Here is a 15,867-nt window from a genome sequence, read left to right as displayed (position 1 = left end):
ACAAAAATAACAATAGCCTAACTAAACAGGGGGTAAAACTGGGTTCCGAATTTAACCTAAATCAAATTCCTAACCTAACTTGGAAAAATCGACAAAAGGGTCAAATGGTAACCAAATCAGACAAAATTAGCAACGTTTGAAAGATCTAGACGAGATTTCCTAGAAGGGTCCGAGTTCAATCGGAATCAATTTTTGATATTCAAAAATCAATGTTTGTGAAAGTGCGCATATCAACTATTTGCAAAATAGAACATGGTTTGTGCTCAACAGTTCAAAAGACCACTTAAGCAATCCATGAATGGGATGAAACTCACATATGGCGAAGGATTGTATGCAACAATAATATGGGTAAAACATCTAACTCTAGGTCGAGATGCCAAGAAATCATACAAGTTATCAACATCACACAATGATTTAGAACTAAGATGAAGAGTTCGATGATTTTCAAATGCAACTAGTTTAATTAATGTGTGATGTTCACATATCAAATGAAGATCAATCATGATGTGCCATATATGAATGTGAACCTTGTAACATGTATTTTAAATATCGAGAAGGTATTGATGCACGATTTGGTCTTTAAAAGACCCAAACAAACTTGTTATAGTATGCTCATGATAAACCTATGATCTAACCTTAACATCACAGAACATACTCGATTTTTATTATCTAATGATGTTCAAAAAATCCAATGAAAAATTCTATATATGGAATGTGAAATGACAAATATTTTTTGTTAGGACCTCAAAATCTAGTTGAGATCACATAAATCTTGGTGAAAATAGATAAAAAAACAGATGCATGTTATGGAATGTCCTAATTGCAGCAGTACTTAAATGCATTTGAGCATGCAATCGGCATACCAAATAATGATTGATTGCATGAGTCTTACTTTTCTAGAATCCTTATGACATATATTCCAAGCCTTAGGTCACGAAGTCAAATGGGCTCATCTATAAGCTCAATTTCACACAAATGCAATTCGGATTGGGTGTAGGGCTGAACAATATATGGTCGGCTTTAAGTGACTTTAATTGATCAAAACATCTCCGAAAAATCCAGAAAAAAATATATGACATACTGAAGACAATTTGTAACAAATCTCATGAAGGAAACTTTTCCAAAATTTGATCAAAGAAATCAACACGAAAATGGAAAAATAAAAAATCGTAATAAAAACAGAACTTCAAGTCAGCCTAAACTACCGCACAATTGACTGATTTCTAAGGCCTTTTTTGAGGACCAAACGGTCTCGGTTCGGGACGTACAACCTATCAAACGAAGGTCTTGAAGTCTATTTTCAAAGCCTAGAAGGAATCGAGACAAAAAAGTTCATCTAGGACCTCATTTCAGCCCAAACAGTAAGCATATCACAAAGGTACGAAAATTGCATATAAACACTGATCACATTCAAACAACCTCAAGTTAATCTTCAATGAACTTTAATCTCACCATATTTTTCAAACAATTTCATCATTATCAAGTCTAAGCATATTATATGGATCTAAACTTGAATCCTTGCTACAATCGGATACGCCAATCTCGCCTCATTGAATTCGAGTTTGAGGATGCCTATCTTTGTGTTTTTCTTCAAAATGAAGCACAATCGGATGAAATTGCCTTTGTTGGAAAGAGATCGGAACTCCGAGGACCACAATCGGATCTCCGTGAATCGCCAAGGAACCGGTTGGACCAACCGGTTCAATCACCTAGCTAAATTGGTCCAAAATTGAATCGGCATTGGAGCGTTGATCAAACGGAGAGTTGTCGGAGCTGCTCCAGTGATCGATCTACGAAACCCTGACCACAACTAGGTCAAGGATGAGCTTAGTGACAAATCGGAAAGGGTCGGCTCCTCAGTGGATTACTGTTGGCACTGATCAAGGGCAGAAAAGGAGCCGGTCTATCACTGGCGTAAGTGCCAATGCTTGAGGCCGTGGAGATGGATTGTCGGAGGGGGAGAATCGACGATCGCTAGGACTAAGGAGAGTTGTGATCATCTTTAGGGGAGGGAGGGAGAGAGAGAGAGAGAGAGAGAGAGAGAGGTTAGCAGTGGTAGAGCAACGCGACAAACCGTCGGCGGGAAAAGAGAGATGGAAGAGAGAGAATTTGAGAGAATTCTATTTTTTAGAGCGAGAATTAATTCCACAAGTGAGCCCCCTTTGAAAATTGGAGGGAAAATGGCTTTTATTCTAGGTCCTAATAAGCGAATCTTGGCCGTCAATTTAATATGATAGTCAAAAACTTGATTTAATAGCCAAATTACATTTTTAAAAGGCTAATCACACTTAAGATGTGTCCTATGACCAATCGGATGAGTTTAATTTGTGGAAATTGAGATTTAAAATGAGAAATACTCTTAAGGGCCTAATTAGGGGCTAAATTGCAAATTTACGAAATTCAAGGGCCATTTTGCAAAATCTTGAAATTGCAGGGGCATGGAAGCAAAATACGCATTTCTGGAACTAGTTGCCAAAGGTCCAAAACCAACTGACAAGAGGCCGAACTGACCTATCTTGTTGACGGCTGATTGGACCGATTAGATCGGTTCATGCAGGCTTGACCGGTTCTTGACCAGTTTTGGTAGATTCTTGGCTGGGCAATCCTTGTGGATCCAAAATCTATGAAATTTGGATGGACCAAATTTAAGATAAAACTTGTCCAATTTGAGGATAAATTATCCAATTTTGATCTAATTAAGCCAATTAAACCTCGTAAATGCAATCCATGGGTTTTCTATTGATTTAATTGAGTGATTATTGTGAAAAATAGCAGACTTAAGCCATGGGTATACGTAATCGAGCATGAAAGGGTAAAACGAGCAATCTTCCATTCTTCGCTCAAAATTATAATTTAATTGAAATTAAAATTAATTAATATTGTGATAAACCTATTACACTAGTTACTCATGTTTAGGATAGCCTATTGCATTCAAATTGACTTTGAATTGAAGTGACAAGATTTAGGCGAAAAATGAATCGAGGTTTAATATTAAAATTGGACCTTGATCATGAAATTAAACCTTAATCTTGAATGGGTCAATTTGGATTTCTTCAATTGAAGCTCAATTGCTTGATTTTATTATATCCGAGAGAACAAAATCTTTCAAATTGGGAATTTTTCAAATGAATTTCTTAAAATGGACCTTGAATTTAGATTTATCTCGAGAAAACGAGTGTAATACATTCATTCATTTGCAAGTTATGAATTATGGCTTAAAATGGCAATTCGCCTTTCAACACGAATTCCCAAAATTGAATGAATGAGTGGATTAAAAATAATTCATATACCAAATGTCATAATAGGAACTACATTTAATTATGACTAAAATAAAAGGAATTTTATTTTTGGTCTATTTTGAACCTAAAATCAAAAAAATTGGAAAACAAGGTTCTTAATTGAATTTTGTGAAATTTTTGACACAAAAGTGAAATTGACACTAAACCAAAATGTTTTGAGGATTTTTTTATTTTTTTGTCAAAGGTTCGACCATAATTGACTTTTCCTAAAATGTTAATTTTTGAATTAAAACTTTTAAATTTTTTGGAAATTGACTTGGCTAAAGTAAGATTAAGGTTATTTAACATCTTTTTTTGGTGAAAAGCTAATTTTTGACACGAGGTTGACTTTTGGTTAAATGGTTGACAAAAAAATCAACCTAAAAGTCAGTCGTTTGACTTCTTGGATTTTTCTTGGAAATGAATAGGAAATTGCTTAAAAGTGATAGTGGAAAAGAAAGAACCAAAAAATGAAACATTGTGGTCTAGAAATGAGATTCGTTGCGATCGAAAGCTTTTATTCTTGAGTTTTATCTTTTATAACGAGTTGACTAAAAATCAAGTGTTAACAACATCAATGGCAAGAGCTACCGACGCCTTGCAGCCCCTACATTAAGGGATTACTTTCCTGGACCGCCAAAGTTGCTTCAAGAAGAGGAAATCGTCGTCCATCACGTCACCAACCTCTTTGAAGATGGCCTTATTGGTGCCATTGGGGAAGATGAAGAACCTGCTAATCTCGATATGTAAGGGATGTTTCTGTTTTTACTTTCTTTTTAGTTGTATTCCATTCAATTCTCCCTTGCAAAAGAATTTCATTTGTTCATTTTGTTCATACGTTGTAATAATTTGGATTACGAATTTTAATGGTCCAAGACAATGTACTCTGTAATGCAATCTTTGTATATTGATAAAACTTTCAATTTTTTTTTTTTTTTTGTTAATAGATGTGTAAGGTATCTTAAATCGGTCATAGGATGATGTTTTGAGGCTTGGGCCTCCACACAATCTATGGTTTCAAAACAATTTAGTGGAATTGGATGTCCGATGACATGAGGATGAGTTCATGATCAATTTTTTGAAAACTTGGAATTCAAAAACAAATTTTTCATGACATATGCATGCATTACATTTATTATTCTTATGTACTAACCATTTTTTATTGCATCTCAAGCATGGCATTATCATCATCATGATAGTCATATACATTGCTCAGATTTGTATTCAAGAGATTCTTCAGAACTCGATTATTCTGATTTAGAGTATGAAGATGACCTTGGCGTCGTTGAAAGGGAATGGATCAGAAATGAGGAATCCAAACCTCCCACCATCTAACAACCGATCACTGTCAATTTATGAGATTCAAAAAACCCTAAAGAAATCAAAATTGGGGTAGGTCTTTCTCAAATAGACGTCAATAAACTGAACAAACCCCCTAAGGAGTATCAAGACGTCTTCGCTTGGTCTTGTGCTGATATGACGAGTTTACATCCTGAAATTGTAGAACACGCACTACCCCTCAATCCTGACATTCTATCCAAGAAGCAAAAGCTCAGGAGGACGAAGCCTAAGCTACCTAAAAAGATTGAGGAGGAAGTCATGAAATTACTAAAAGTGGATTTCATCAAAGTCACTCATTATGCTGATTGGATTGCCAATATTGTCCTAGTCATAAAAAAACAATAGACGAGTCTGGGTATGTGTCAACTACCACGACTTGAACAAAGTAAGTCATAAGGATGATTTTCCTTTGCCTCACATTGACGTCCTAGTTGATAGTATGGCTAGATTCAAGTTGTTATCGTTGATGGATAGATTCTTTAGTTATAACCAAATTCAGATGAAGGAAGAAGATAAGATTAAAACATCATTTATCACCCGATGATGGACATTTTGCTATAAAGTCATACCCTTTGGCTTGAAGAACAACTTATCAAAGAGTTATGGTGGCATTATTCCACGACATGATGCATAAGGAAATTAAGGTTTATGTTGATGACATGATTGCTAAATCAAGACAAGGTGAATATCGCGTCGAATTCTTGAAGAAGTTATTTGACCGATTGAGAAAGTTTAAATTAAGGCTTAAGCCCGCAAGATGCATATTTTGGGTAAAGTTTGGGAAGCTTCTTGGATTCATGGTTAGTAATAGGGTCATCGAGATTGATCTCCCCAAAGTGAAAGCCATTTGTTACTTAAAACTTCCTTCCACTGTCAAGGAAGTTTGAAACCTAGAGGGAAGATTGAACTATGTGGCAATGTTTATTTTGCAGTTGTAAGAAAAGACAATCCATTCTTCAAATTGTTGAAGAAAAATGCCAAAAGCAATTAGGATGAGGAATGCCAAAGGTCTTTTGAAGAGCTTAAGTGATATCTTTTGCAACCACCTATCTTGATGCCACCTACTCAAGGTGTACCTTTGATTTTGTATCTCACAATTCGTGACAAGTCGTTAGGAGCTATGTTGGCGCAAAAAAAGACCAAAGGATGGAATAAAGCATGCCATATATTACCTCAATAAGAAGTTCATTGCCTTTGAGGTTCAATATCTTGAAGTGGAAAAGACATGTGTAGCCCTGATTTGCGTATTGTGAGGCAATATACTTTTCACCATTGCATCTTGCTACTGATTGAGAATGACCCAATCAAGCATTTTTTGGAGAAGCCTGCACTAGTTGAAAGGCTTGCCAAATGGTAATTATTACTTTCTAAGTTCGATATTCAAAGTATGGCACAAAAAATCATCAAAGGTCGAGCCATAGCTGACATGTTAATTGAAAATCCCGAGAAGTTCGATGATTAGGATGAGGTCGATGAAAGAATCCATTTGTTTTCACACGACAAGTGGACCATGTATTTTAATAATGTCATTATCCTTTTCGATTCTAGCACTGGGGCAATTTAAATATCCCCAGCTAGTCAATATTATTCAGTAGCCACGAAGTTGGTGTTTCTTTGCACCCACAATATCTCTGAATATGAAACTTGCATCATTGGTTTATAGTTAGCCATCGATATGAAAGTCGGAAGACTTCAAGTCTATGGCGATTCTGCATTAATCATCCTTCAAACAAAAGACAAATGTTTCCAAATTGATTCCTTACCATGAATACCTTGAAAACCTGGTTAAGGAATTTGATGAAATCTCTTTTGATTACTTGTCAAGATCTCAAAATTAGTTCGATGATGCCTTGGCCACATTATCATCGATGTTACAAGTAGTTGATGGCTTGAGTATTAATCTTCTACGAATTGATGTTCTGAAGATTCCTGCTTACTGCATGGTGATTGAAGAAGAACCTGATGGTCAACCATGATATTATGATATTATGAATTACCTCTGAGATGATAAATTTCCCTAGGGAAGTCAAGCCAATGATTGAAAGTACCTAACGAAATTGGCTTCCAAATTCTTCCTCAGTGGAGGTGCCCTCTACAAAGGTCTTTTGAATTAGTCCTACTGAAGTGCATTGATGCATAAGAAGCCAACTTATTAATGAGAGAAATATGAAAGAGAGTGTGGTCTTCATAGGAATGGACATCTCCTAGTAAGGAAAATCATGAGGGTAGGTTACTACTGGTTAACCATGAAAACTAATTGTATTCAACATGTGAGATGCATCAATGTCAAAGGCATGATCTTTCTCAATGTGGGGCATCGACATCATCAGACTAATTAATCCCAAAGCGTTAAATGGACATTGCTTTATCCTGGTGGCCATCAATTACTTCACCAAGTGGATAGAAGCCATATTACCCGTGGAAGTGGAAATTCATTCACTGAGAATACTTTCTCAAGTCAAGCTTTCTGAAACTGAATGGATTCAACAGAGATTTGAGCAATTGAATATGATTGATCAAAAAAGGATGAAAACCCTATACCATGGACAAAGCTATGAAAGACGAATAGCCAAGCCATTCAACTGCAAGGTCTGATCAAGACACTTTGAGATTAATGATCTTGTCCTGAGGAAGGTCTTGGCCATCATTCCAGATTCTCGTGGGAAGTTCTTCCTAAATTATGAAGGTCCATAAGTTGTAAAGAAGGTGCCACTTGGTGGAGCACCAATTCTTATAGAGATGGATGACTGAGAGTTGCCAAAGCCTGTAAATACTGATGTTACTATCCATAAATAAAGTGAAAGGCCCTTGAGCCACTTTTAGATTGCATTTGAGCCACTTTGGGACACATGCATCATGCATTTCATGCATACATAGCATAGCATAGCATATTCACATGTTTGTTTATCTTGCACGTATAGAATGATTCCCAAAGAATACTTCACTTATCCTTGAGAGATCAACATCAAGAAAGCAACTCCCAAAGTTCAACCACCTACTTTAGAATTTAAGAAAGGCCCAATCAATCAGAACACTCAAGTAGTGAATCTTTTTGCAAACAAAATTAGTTTTGTTCAAAAAGCTTTTCAATTTTTGTTTCCAAAATCTTCCCCAAAGGAGTTAAGAGAACATATCTTTTGAAAAACATTCTTCATATTGTAATTTCCCGAGGAGAGGAATTTAACCGATTGATATCTTGAAAATCCATAAAAGCATTGTTTAATATGCCAAATGATAATATTTAAGATGACAAGAGGCAAGCCTTTGATTAAACACATCCATATACACACTTTAAGACAATTGAATGAAGAGAACCTTGTCCTAGGGTATAGGATTCATTCATAGTGGATACATGAATTTAAATGACAAAGGCATTTCCTTCTCAATCCCAAACATTACTGATATCCCTTGCAAGCCATTTTAAGCCAAATATGGAGCATTTTCAAAATAACCCTAGCAAGAATAACCCCACATTGGATCTTGATTGAAATCTATGGAGCAAACTATCAAGAAAGATTTTATTACCTTCACTTGCATCAATCTTCTTGTGATAGCTCCAGATGAATTCTTATGAAAGCTCGAAGTATCCCGAAGTGATGAAGAGCATTTAGATCGCTACCCAAAAAAAATTATCTATTGCTTAGCCAATTTGAGCCCTATACAATCCTTTTCGAAACCTAAGTGGTGATTATCATCCCACACTAGGGCAAAACACCTAATTTACTAACAAAAATTGGGAACGTTGGTCATATTTGTGAAACCACTCGAGAGTCCTAGATACTCAAAAATAAAAATTAGGAGGTATGAAAAAGCAGTTTGCTTGGTAACTATAAGGCCAATGCTCATGAAAAATTCATTGAAAACAATAAAGTCAATGGTCATGCAAAAGACCATTCATCAGAAAAACAAAAGAAATGTTTTGTAAAATCTGTTTTGCAAGCAATGTCATTTGAAAAGAGAGCTTAAAAAAAGAAAGCAAAGTTCTCATATTTCAAAACAAAACATTCGAAAAGACTCTTGAGATAGATTAGATTTCAAGAGTCATGACCTTCTAAAAGTTGTATGATGGTAATAATGCCAAGATAATCACTCACCCTTTATATTCGAAAATTTCTAGAGCCTTTCAAGCCTCACTTGAACTAACCCTTATCCGAAGTCTCTTTCGATTGGGATGCTTCGAATTAAAGTAGGAATTTTACATATGAGCTATCTCTAGAAGGAGTAGAAGTAATTATATCTCATCTTATCTTATTTTCAAGGTTCTTGACTTGTAAACCCAATGAGGATATCAATTGAATATTCTTTTTTTAGCCTCAAAGTGAGTACCCTTTGTGTAAGCTCATGACCAAATACCCTTTGTGTAAGCCCATGACCAAGCTTACATTACAGTCATTCTCAAAGACCTTTCGATTAATGAATTTGTATTGACTGTGGACTTTTTGAAAATCTTTGACATAGGTTATGTGATACCTCTCTAGTAAGAATTGAATAGCTTTCCCACATCAAAGGATGGGGATTAAAAATCTTTTTTGAGAGCTAGTGTGAAAGACCTCTTTAATTAGGCTATTTCTAGTTTGGCATATTTGATCTAACCCTTAGATGGTTGATCAAACTTCATTTAGTTAAAATCCTTTCCTAAAGAACACATGTTTGAATGATTTCGCAAGATTAGCTTGAAATTGTTTTTCAAAATATATGTTCCCTAGTGGATTGGTTTTTTGTCATCCTAAACCATAATACTTATTTTAAATTTTTGGTCATCCTAAACTATAACCTTATTTTCGGTTTTTTGTCATCTTAAATCATACCCTTATTTTAGGTTTTTAACACCCTAAACCATACCTCTTTCCTTTAGGTTCTCGGTAAACCTCAAACCTCGTCCCTTAGGTTTCTAGTAAACCCTAAACCTTGTCCATTAAGTTCTTGATAAACCTTAAACCTTGTCTCTCAGGTTCCTAGTAAACTTTAAACCTTGTCTTTAGTTTCTAGGTTATTTTTAAAAACCTTGTTTTTAGGTTATAGGTTATCCTCAAAAACCTTATCTTTAGGTTCTAGGTTATCCAAAAATTTTCCCTTTAGATTAGTGATCATCATTAAACCATTCTTTTTTTTGTAATGAATTTATTTCCTTCATCCCATTTGGCAAGAGAGATGAAGAGAAAGATCTCAAGCATGAGCCAAACACCTTAATGAACAATGGTAAGTATCCAAGTTTGTCCCTGATCAAATGTTAATTTTTCATTTTATTTTCTTCGAATGGAGTCAACTAAAAATTGTAGGTATCAATTTGTCTTAGAGTGGAACCTCCTCGAACTCCCACTCAAAGAGAGGTAGCTATTGACCCATGAATTTTAGTCGACGCATTATAAAAAAAAGTAAAACTTAAGATTAGGGTTTCTAATCGCGACGGAGCCCGTTTCTCGCCCAAAAAGTGTCATTTTTAATTTCTTTCTTTTGCATTGTCACTTTTAAGCGATTTCCTATGCATTTTCAATGAAAACTTGAACAATTCAAATGATTGACTTTTCGGTTAACTTTTTGGTTAACTCTTTGACCAAAAATAAACCCCGAATCAAAAGTTAGCTTTTGCCCAAAAAGATGTTAAATATTTTTAATTTTACTTTAGCCAAGTTAATTTTTAAAAATTTCAAAGATTTGACTCAAAAATCAACATTTTAAGAAAAATCAATTAAATGGTTGACTATTGGTCAAACTTTTGATCAAAAATTTTAAAAAACTAAAAATCCTCAAAACATTTTGCTTTAGTGTCAATTTGACTTTTGTGTAAAAAAATTTATAAAATTCGTTAAGAACACTGTTTTCCGAATTTTTCCGTTTTAGGTTTGAAATCAACCAAAAATTAAATTACTTTCATTTTAGTTACAATTAGATTTAATTCCTTTTACGTCATTTGGTCTAGGGATTATTTTTAATCTACTTGTTCATTCACTTTCAGGAGTTGTCATGTCAAGGGGCAAATTATGATTTTAAGCCCTAATTAGGGCCGAATCGATCCTTCATGAGTTGTAAATAAGCATTTGTATTCCACTTGTTTTCTTGAGATAAGTTCAAATCTGAGGTTTGTTTCAAGAAATTCACTTGAGAACTTTCCAATTTGAGAAAATTTGCTCTCTTGAATATAAGAAAGTCGAGCTATTAAGCTTCAATTGAAGAAATTCAAGTTGACCCATTCAAGATCAATTTGGATGTAACAGCTTGTCTTAAGCATGAGCAATTAGTTGAATAGGTATTTTGCAATATTAATTGAATTCCATTTTAATTAATTTGCGATTTCGAGCGAGGAATTGCAAAATTGCCCATTTTAGCCTTTAATGCTCAATTACATGTAGCCTTGGCTTAGGTCCCACTATTTTTCACAATAATCATTCAATTAAGTCAATTGAAAGCCTAAAAATTAAATTTACAGGGTTTAATTGGCTTAATTTGATTAAAATCGGTCAATTTCTCCTCAAATTGGATAAGTTTTTCTCTCCCAAGAACCAAATTGCACAAATTGTAAGCCCATAAGGACTGCCTACTCAGGAACCAATCAAAATTGGTGAAGAATCGGTTAAACCGATGTGAATGGATTCGACCGATTCGACTAACCGCTGGTGAAATAGGTTGGTTCGGCCCCTTGCCGACAATTGGTTCTTAGTCCCTTGTCGTGCATATTTTGCCTCCATATCTTTACATTTTCCAGATTTTGCAAAACAACCCTTGAATTCTGTGAATTTATGATTTTACCCCTAAATAGGCCCTAATCATGATTCTCGTTCTTGACCCCTATTTTTTTAGAATTGAAGCCATCAGATCGATCATAAGACAAATTCTAAGTGTGATTAGCCTTTAATGGACTTCATTTGGCCATTAAATCAAAATTTTGATTGTCGAATTTAACCAACGGTCAAGATTTGATGATTCAACCATAGTATAATAGCATTTTTCGTCCAAAATGTCTAGAGGGCTCATTTGCAGATCTACTTTCTCTAACAAAAAAAGAAATCTCTCAATCTCTCTCTCTCTCTCTCTTCCCCCCTCTTCTCGTACTTTTTTTCTCTCCCAAACTAGCCCCTCGTTGTCTGTCAATCATTGGTCAACCGGCCTTACGTCGGCAGCTTGCTGACTGCAACCTAGCCCTTCGACGTTCCTCTCCTTCTTCTCGATCCCTTGGTGATCGGCGCCTCCTTCGGCAACCTCTTGATCAACTTGAATCGGCTGCCTCTCCTGTCACGCCTCGATCCTCGAGCGCGTGCGCATCCCTCAGTGGTTGATAATAAAAATGCAACTTCCTAGAATGAGTCACCGACCCCTTTCATTTTATTGCACATGTGGAAGCGAATAATAAATCCCCTGACAGTAACCATTTGGGGATAGAAAAGTAAGATAACAGATTTACAAACAAAACATGCTTTTATAAGCACACCGAGTCATGTACAAAAGTCTACAACCAAAATACTTCAAAAGACTGACTCTAAAAAAGAAGCTTATTTGACCTACACCTCAAGTCCCCTCAGCTCGACTCTAGATCCACCACTCTACGGCCCTAAAAAGAAATGAGCCAATGCCAGGGTGAGATATAAATCTCAGTGAGTTCATGCTCTAAATCCCAATTAAGAGGGTAATACACCTAGAGGCGTCCTAACCACATATCCACAAAGACTTACCTAGTCTCAAATCCACTCTGCAAGTCATTATAGTTCATATCACAGACAGCACGAAAGCATGAGCAGTAATCAAGCTCAATTAATTGGAACACCATAGTCAAAATTCACACAAGCATAGAGATCTTGATTATAGGGCCAAATCGTTATGACACGTCCCATATCCTGCCACACAATTTTGTCCCATAATTCGACACATTCAACTTAATTAATCATGCGTTCCTAGTTTTTGATCTCACATATAACACAACCTACTCTCTGTTCGACAGTCTTTTGGCATTGCTAGGCATCGTCTGACCCCATTGAGCACGGCTATGTCTCTATCAAATGGCTTTCCCAAAGGAGCAAGGGTCCATAATCTATTGTGACCAGCTTCTCGTTGACTAAAGGCATCCCATGTAAGGGTAACGTCCAGCTTAACAGCCTCGGACGGTTTCTCTTAACCAACACACGACCATTCAATCTTGGCCCATAACACCGTGCATTGTGCTCAAATGTTTCAATTAAAATGGTGAGCCTGGCCTATTTTTTTCGTATTAGAAATACACGATAAAATAGTCGTGTGTGGGTACACGGTCAACTCGACCCAAAAAAATGATATCTTTCAATTTAAAATCCCATTGTTTTATATAGTATATAAAACCATTTTCGGTGTTAAAATTCGATACTCGGGATTTTTTGAATAAATATTGGAAATTTACAAATTTTGGAATAAATGACGAAAAATCCAATCAACACTCAATTTACACAATTTAACACTCAATTGTAGAAATTAACCACATCATTGCAATCGGCATGAAATTCCGGTCACCGGCTATCCCGGTCTAATTTCTGGAAAATATTTAATAATTAAATAATTACCAAAATTAATTAAATAATTCAATTTAAATACCAAAAATGCTAACTTAGACCGGAAATGCCTAATTAAATACCGAAATGGGCCCGAAAAATTCCCGAACATGTCTAGATAAATAATACAATCTATCTAGTCTCTAATTTAGCCATTCTAACCACCTAACATGCAATAATGAATAATTAAATCACTAATCTAATCTAACTACCCGCCTAATCCCTAATTAACCTAAACTAAACACATCTTAAACGTCATTAGCATACTAAGTAGAGTTTAGTGCATAAACTCACCGGTTTAGTGCGAAAACCGGTTCACCATGACGGCGGCGCGACAGTGGCCGAAACTCGAGCCTACGGCAGCATCAACGGAGCTCGAACGGAGCCAGAAAACAGCCTAACAAATCTCTTAAGTTGAGATGAACCGAAGTTGGACTGAGTTCAGAGGAGGTTACAGGCTGAAATGCACGACTACGGACTTCATGGATTGAAACGTGTGGGCCGCAAGCGTGGTTGCTAGAACATTGGAGCAGAGATGGACCGAATGAGCTTGCGACTGAGCAGGGTCGTGGACGTCGTGGTCTTCTATTGGTGAGCTGCTTTGGTGGACGCTGCAGCATGAAAATTGGTGGAGATGGGCTTCGATTCGGTGGGTTGAAGTCAACATGGGGAGATTCGCTGGTTGACTCGGACGTGGCAGTTGCAAGGGTGAAGACCGAAGGAGATGGCAGCAAGAGAGAGAGGGAGAAGTTATTGGGGTGATGCAATGGATGGTGGGTCGGTGTGCTGATAGTTGATCGAGCAGGATGAAGACTTCGCTGGAGGAATGAATGAGTGGCAGATGGATTGAAGATCAGTGAAAGGTGATGGCAGAAACGGATGAAGGAGGAAGCTGCAAATTCGGAGGGGGAGAGCTGCTTCGATCCAAGTGGAAGAAATGAAAGCAAAATTGTAGAGAGGAGAAGATGCAGCTGAGGTGTGCGAAGAAGAGACCGAAGGAGAGGGGCGGCGGCCTTGGCGTGCTGGAGAAGCTGCTGAAGGGGGGAAAAGTCAACAAACTTATCCCTTTAATTAACAACTTGTCCCCAACCTATTACTTTCTTGAAATTAAATCCACAAATAACTCAATTTGGTGCCAAAATTCCAGCCCTAAGCCTAGCTCCGAATTTACTCAATTTGGAAAAATCTTCGAAAGATGAGTCGATGTTCCTAAAATAAATCATGACATGACATAATTTTCAATTTCTGAAATCAGATTCAAATTCGCGGTTAATTTTAATCTGGCGCGATTTTAGCATGACCCAACCTATTTGGTAGCTTTTAATAAATTTTAGTGCAATTGACCCGTGGTTGATTATTTTGAAGCCACAATGTGCATCTTCAACACATTGGCGACTTAGTTGTCGTGAAAATCTCAAGGTTTCAAATATAGGCACAAGGTACAGAAATGATAGAAAAATCGGTTTAGTGCCGTTCGACAGAAATTTTGTAATTAGATGGAATCACCCACATACTAATCACATATCTCAGTTGAATCGACCTATCTCTGATCTCTAATCGATTTTGACAGTGCTGTAAAGATTCTTACAGATGAGCATGGTCAAGTAGTCAATTCTTGGTCGAATTCTCAAGTCTATTGCGTTAAAATCCATTAATGGCTTTTCCAGATAGTCTAGTTATCTCATGAGTGATCAGCTCAGAGAATAGCACTATAAGCGTGTCAATGAAAGACCCCATTTATTTAATTGAAAACAGAACTAAAATTTCAAGATGTCACAACTCTTTCTCTTTTAAAAAATTTCACCCTCAAAATTTAAACCATACAATCTTTGAACAAACAGGTGGAGGTACAGTCGTATCATCAAATCTTCATTTTCCCAAGTTGCTATTTCTATGCCGTAGTGTTACCAAACCACCTTGACCAACGGAATGGTCTTGGTGCACAGAATTTGTTCCTTGCGATCCACAATTTGAACCGGGCTTTTTACGTAAAACACTCTGTCGTCCATGTCCAATTCTTCCAAATTAAGCACGTGGGTCGGGTCAGGTTCATACTTCCTCAACATCAACACGTGAAAGACGTCATGCACTTACGCCAACCTCGACGGCAATGCAAGATGATATGCTAGAGTCTCGATTCTTTCGAAAATCTCAAAGGGACCTACGTACCTTGGACTCAGTTTTCCCTTCTTGCCAAAACGCAAAGTACCCTTCATTGGTAACACCTTTAGAAAAACATGATCACCAACTTGGAATTCCAATGGTCTCCAACGCTTATCTGCGTAGCTTTTCTGGCGGCTCTGAGCAGTTTTTAATTTGTCTTTGATGACGGCAACTGCATCCACTAATTGATGGACCAACTTTAGGCCTGTGATCTTTCTTTCCCCGACTTCATCCCAACACACTTGCGTTCTTCACTCTCTGCCATACAACGCTTCAAAATGAGCCATCTAAATGCTCTGCTAATAGTTGTTGTTGTAGGCAAACTCGACAAGGTGAAGTTGTTCCTCCCAGCTTCCCTTGAAATCCAATACGCAAGCTCGCAGCATGTCTTCAAGGGTTTGAATCGTCCTCTCAAACTAGCCATCCGTTTGAGGATGATATGCCGTATTGTACTGCAGTTTCGTTCCTAAAGCGGTCTGCAAACTTTTCCAGAAGGCGACAGTGAACCTCGGGTCTCTATTTGAAGTAATCATCATCGGCACTCCATGCAAATGAACAATCTGATGTACATA

Source organism: Eucalyptus grandis, chromosome 7, assembly GCF_016545825.1.
Source record: "Eucalyptus grandis isolate ANBG69807.140 chromosome 7, ASM1654582v1, whole genome shotgun sequence".
Taxonomy (NCBI): Eukaryota; Viridiplantae; Streptophyta; class Magnoliopsida; order Myrtales; family Myrtaceae; genus Eucalyptus; species Eucalyptus grandis.
This window is presented reverse-complemented; position numbering follows the sequence as displayed.